Source organism: Nyctereutes procyonoides, unplaced genomic scaffold (assembly GCF_905146905.1).
Source record: "Nyctereutes procyonoides isolate TBG_1078 unplaced genomic scaffold, NYPRO_anot_genome, whole genome shotgun sequence".
NCBI lineage: Eukaryota > Metazoa > Chordata > Mammalia > Carnivora > Canidae > Nyctereutes > Nyctereutes procyonoides.
The window spans coordinates 21,153,035-21,159,404 of NW_026575126.1; the positions used below are offsets into that span (position 1 = coordinate 21,153,035).

A 6,370-nucleotide genomic window follows, 5' to 3' on the forward strand; every position below is an offset into this window, starting at 1 on the left:
TAATCTCTGACATCAGCCTTAGCAACTTTTTCTAGCTATGTCACCTCAGGCAATGGGAACAAAAACAAAAATAAACTATTGGCTATCCCAAAATAAAAGGCTTTTGCACAGCAAAGGAAACAAAATGAAAAGGCAACCTACTGAATGGGAGAGGATATCTGCAAAGGATAGATCTATAAGGGGTTAATATCCAAAGTATATATTTTTTGAAGGATAAATGATTTCTTTGGACTTACATTCTTCTATGAAATACAAATGCTGATTAGGTGAGTCAGTATGTGAGAAAAGACCTTGAATCTTCAATGAACATGCATTATTTTTCCCAAGTCTGGATTTCTTGGAAGCCACATAATTCACAGTTCAGCCCATCTTCCAATTCTGCCCTCTGAAGGCTGGTCTCCTTCTAGCCTAAGCTGGGGAGAGGTACATAACCCACCCCAGTGTGTCCAATACCCTGACAGTGTTTTATTTCAAACTCTGATCCCTGCCTATAATTAAAAAGAAAATTCTGCCAGTTTGCTCCTGACGGTCTCTGCTACAGGAAAAATAGGTTATCTGAAACATACTTTCGTTGAGACTCAAAAGCTAGATATACAATTTAAATAGGAAGAAGTGGGCTTATGGCTGTATGTATCAGCCAGGCACCCACCTGGACCCAGCCATCAGCCGTGGTTGTGGAAGAGACAGCTGGAAACACCCAAGCAGGAGAGGAAAGGACAAACATAGATGCTTCTACAGCATGATGGAGAGATGACTGACTTCACAGCTTCCAGACTCCACAGCATCCAGCCACCTGCTTCACATCCCAGGAGTCATTTATGCCACCAGGATAGCTAAAGTTTATGGCCTCTCCTTGTGGCTCTTCATAGTCTTCCTAGGGTTTCAGCTGGGGCCCAGGGATCATCATCGTCTTAAGGATGGGCTGCTTGTGGGGTGCCCATGGAGGGGTGATCTTGCCATGCATTCTCCAGCTCCCATAGGGATTTACCAGGTGCTTTTCAAACACAACATACTCCAGGACATCTTCCTGTCCATACATTAGCCGGCCAAACCGGTCATAGATGGCCAGAGTCTGTCGAGTGTGCGTGCGGACAGTGACCTAGCTGTATATGTTGCCCTGGTTCAGCAGATTCGAACAGCAAACCTGAACCACCTGGGGTGGCTCTAAAGATTCTACGAGGCTCCAGCGGACCATCTTATACTTGATGTCCCAGACCATGTCTGGAAAACAGTTTTCAGTTACCAAGGTATGAAGCCAGTCATGGTCTGAGTTGTTTAGACAAAGGTGAGCTTCAATAAAAATATCCTTAGCTTTTTCGGGGAAGTCCTTTATACCTTTATTTTAAAATTAGGAACATGTTCTCTTATCTTCCGGATTGACAACTGTGATGCCACCTTCTTCTTCAGTTGTTCGCTTCTTTGTGCCAGTCCTTCCTTTGCAAGAGATGACAAGCGAGCATCACCCTCTGGAGGAACATAGGCATCAAAGATACCAGCTGTACAGGCCAGATGTAGTGGACGCTCCAAACGTTCTGGAGGAAGGACCAGTCCTGCTTTCCGGGCATATTTCATAAACTCCTTTTCTGATTTGTATTTGGGTTCATAAGTAGGAGGTGTGAAACGTTTTTTAGTTCTCGCTGGAACTGCAACTGTGGACTGAGTCACCAGGACAGGCTTCCAAGACCACCTCACCAGGACAGGCTTCCAAAACCACCATCCTAAGGCTTTGGATAAACAATACAAACCCCGCAGTGTGGGGGCTGCCATTTTGTTCCCGCAAAGGCCGCTCTATCCAAAGTATTTTAAGAACTTAACACAACTCAGCACCAAAACAAAACAAATTCCAATTAAAAATGGGTAAAGGAACTACTTGGTATTTACCCCAAAGATACAGATGTAGTGAAATGATGAGACACCTGCACTCCAATGCTTATAGCAGCAATGTCCACAATAGCCAAATTGTGGAAGGAGTCATGATGTCCTTTGACAAATGAATGGGTAAAGAAGATGTGAGGTATATATATATGTATGATGTGATACATATATATATAATTATCTATTATATATTGTATATATATATATATAGACAATGATCTATTATTCAGCCATCAGAAAGGATGAATACCTATCATTTACTTTAGCATGGATGGAACTGCAAGGTGTTATACTGAGTGAACTAAGTCACTCAGTTTCACTCATATGTGGAATATAAGAAATAGTGAAAGGAACCATAAGGGAAAGGAGGGAAACTGGGGAAAAATTAGAGAGGAAGACAAACCATGAGAGACTTCTAACTCTGGGAATAAACAAAGGGTTGCAAAAGGTGAGGTGGGTGGGGGGATAAGGTAACTAGGTGATGGGCACTAAGGAGGTCACATGATGAGATGAGCACTGGGTGTTATACTATATGTTGGCAAATTGAATTTAAATAAAATATTAAAATGAAATAAAATAAAATGCACAAAGGAAATGCACAAAAACCCCCCAAATAATCCAGTTAAAAAATGGGCAGAAGACATGAACAGACATTTCTCCAAAAGACATACAAATGGCCAACAGACTCACGAAAAGATGCTCAACAGCACTCATCATCAGCAACAAGCAAATCAAAACCACAATAAGGTATTACTTTGCACCTGTCAGACTGGCTAAAATAAAAAACACAAGAAGCAAGTGTTGGCATGGATGTGGAGCGCAACAGTGTTCCACTGCTGGTAGGAATGCAAACTGGTGCAGCCACTGTAAAAAGCAATATAGAGGTTCCTCAAAATATGAAAAATAGAACTACCATATGATCCAGTAATTGTACTACTGAGTATTTACCCAAGGAATATGAAAATACTAATGCAAAAAGATATATACAACCCTATGTTTACTGCAGTATTATTTGCAATAGCCAATCTATGGAAGCAACCCAAGTGTCCATCCATAGATGAATAGGTAAAGAAGAGGTGGTGATTGTGTATATAGTATGTGTGTGTCACACACACACACACACACACACACACACACAAAATGGTATATTACTCAGCCATAAAAAAGAATAAAATCTTGCAATTTGCAACAACATGGACAGATTTAGCAAATAAAATGCTAAGTGAAATAAGTCAGTCAGGGAAAGACAAATTCCATGATTTCACTCATATGTAGAATTTAAGAAACATGAAGAAAAAAAGAGACAAACCAAAAAATAGACTCTTAACTATACAGAACAAACAGAGGAACAGAGGGAAGGGAAGGGGGGTGGATGGTAAAATAGGTGAAAGGAATTAAGAGTACACTTATCATGAGCATGGAGTAATGTACAAAATTGTTGTATCACTATATTCTATACCTGAAACTAATATAACACTGTATGTTAATTATACTGGAATTAATTTTTTTTTAGTTTTCATTTATTTATTCATGAGAGACACAGAGAGAGAGAGAGAGAGAGAGAGAGAGAGAGAGAGAGAGAGGGGCAGAGACACAGGCAGAGCGAGAAGCAGGCTCCACGCAGGGAGCCCGACGTGGGACTCGATCCCAGAACTCCAGGATCATGCCCTGGGCGGAAGGCAGCGCTAAACCACTGAGCCACCCGGGCTTCCCAAATTAAAATATTTTTTTTAAAAGTAGGCAGAGGGGTGCACAGTAGGTTAATATTCAATTCTTGGTTTTGGCTCAGGTCATGATCTCTCCTGAGATGGACCCCCCATATCTGACTCCACAATAAGTGCAGAGTCTACTTGAGATTCTTTCTCCCTTGCTAATAAAATCTTAAAAAAAAATAAAATAAAAATGGGCAGAGGACCTGAAGAGACATTTTTCAAAGACAACAGATGGCAATAGACACATGAAAAAATGCTCAACAGTACTAATTATCAAGGAAATGCGTATCAAAACCATAATGAGCTATCACCTCAAACTAGTATAGAATCAAAAAGACAAGAATTACAAGTGTAAGCAAGGATGTGAAGAAGACAGCCCTTGTGCTTTGCTGGTGGGAATGTAAATTGGTTCAGCTACTATGGAAAACAGTATGGAGCTGTATCAGAAAATTAAAAATAGAAATACGATTCAGTAAACCTACTATTGGGAATTTACCCAAAGAAAACAAAAATACTAATTCAAAAAGATATATGCACCCCTATGCTTACTGCAGCACTATTTACAATAGCCAAGATATGGAAGCAACCTAGTGTTCATCAGCAGATGGATAAAGAAGATGTGGTATATATACACACACATGCACACACACATACAATGAATTATTACTCAACCATAAAAAAGAAAAATCTTGCCATCTGTGCCAACGTGGATGGACCTAGAGAGATTATTCTAAGTGAGATCAAACGCCATGTGATTTCACTTACATCTGGAATCTAAAAAATAAAACAAATTAAGAGGACTTTTAAAGAGAGTGATCAAACTGGTGGTTGCCAGAGGGGAGGTGTGTGGAGGGGAAGGGGGATTAAGAGGTACAAACTTCCAGTTATAAAATAAATGTCATGGAGATGAAAAATACAACATAGGGAATATAGTCAGTACTATTTTAATAATGCTGTATGTTGACAGATGGTGAGTACATTTAAAATGAGCACTAATGTATAAAATTGTTGAATTAATATGTTGTACAACTGAAACTTAACATTATACGTTAGTTATACATCAATGGGGGAAAAACAGACAAGAAATAACACGTGTTGGTGAGGATGAAAGAAAAGGAAACCCTAGTGCGCTGTGGTGGGAATGTAAATTGGTGCAGCCATTGTGGAAAACAGTTTGGAGGTTTCTCAAAAAAAACTGAAGTAGAACTACCATATGATCCTGTAAATTCCACTTCTGGGTATTTATCCAAAGGAAACAGAAACACTAATTCTAAAAGCTATCTGCACGCCCATTTTCACTGCAGCATTATTTATAATAGCCAAGATATGGGAACAACATAACTGTCCATTGACAAATTAAAAGATAATGTGGCATATATACACAACAGAATATTACATGTCCATAAAAAAGGATAAGATCGTGCCATTTGAGACAACATGGATGGACCTAGAAGATACTATGCTAAATGAAATAAGTCAGACAGAGAAAGACAAATACCATATGATCTCATTTGTATGTGCAATTTACAAATAAAAGTTTTAGAATATTTAAAAACCAAGCTCAAAGATACAGAGAACAGAAGAGTGGTTTCAAGGGGAGGTGGATGAGACCAGTAAAAGGAGACTAAAGGCATCAATTTCTAGTAATAAAATAAGTCCTTGGGTACTTAAATATCCTGGGAACTCTCTCTTTTTCTCTCTTGCTCTCTCAAATAAAATAAAATAAAATAAAATCTTTAAAAAAATAAAGAAAAACTGGAGTTTAAATAATAAACCAATACAGTTTCTTAGTTTTAACAAATGTACCACGGAAATGCAAAATGTAAATAATGGGGGAAATTGGATGAGGGGTATGTGGCAACCCCATACTTCTCTACAACTTGGTTAATCTATAATTATTTCAAAATAAAAAGTTTATTAAAAAGTACCAGCAGGGGATCCCTGGGTGGCTCAGTGGTTTGGCCCCTGCCTTTGGCCCAGGGCACAATCCTGGAGTCCTGGGATCAAGTCCCGCATCGGGCTCCCTGCATGGAGCCTGCTTCTCCCTCCTCCTGTGTCTCTGCCTGCCTCTCTCTCTATCCTGAAAAATAAATAAATAAATACATACATACATACATAAATACATAAATCTTAAAAAAAAAAAAGTACCAGCTGACCATGAGAAAAGATGCAAGGACAAGAAAGGCATTGCCCTCAGAATCTTCTGCCTTCCTACAGGAGGGAGCCATGATGAGGATAAATGCCTTAAAGGAACACACGCACCCTAGTTTGCCTGGGACAGTCCCTAGTTTATACCCATTATCTCAGCATCATCATTAATTACAAAGCACCCCCTTTTACTTCTAAAAGTATTCTGATTTTGACATTAAATTTTACGGTCACACCACCTAAAACCACGGAGCCTACTGCAGTGGTCAGAAATAAGAGGGAACATTGTGATAGCAGGGCAGGATGGAAGGGGGTTAAGAAGTGGAAATTGGGGGATAGGAAGGAAGAGGTATGGCCCAGACAGGGGCGGCCTCAAGAGGAAGGGCCCAGAGGCAAGTAAGACCCAAGGTGTAGGGGATCCCTGGGTGGCGCAGTGGTTTGGCGCTTGCCTTTGGCCCAGGGCGCGATCCTGGAGACCCGGGATCGAATCCCACGTCGGGCTCCCTGTGCATGGAGCCTGCTTCTCCCTCTGCCTGTGTCTCTGCCTCTCTCTATCTCTCTGTGACTATCATAAATAAAAAAATAAAAAATAAAAAAAATTAAAAAAAAAAAAGACCCAAGGTGTATTCTTTTTA

The 6,370-nt window shown here is 39.9% G+C and overlaps 1 pseudogene; it reads right to left on the bottom strand.

The window, feature by feature from the left end:
- Positions 1 to 760: 760 nt before the first annotated feature.
- LOC129519791 (39S ribosomal protein L45, mitochondrial-like) lies at positions 761 to 1,767 on the bottom strand (annotated as a pseudogene).
- Positions 1,768 to 6,370: the final 4,603 nt, after the last annotated feature.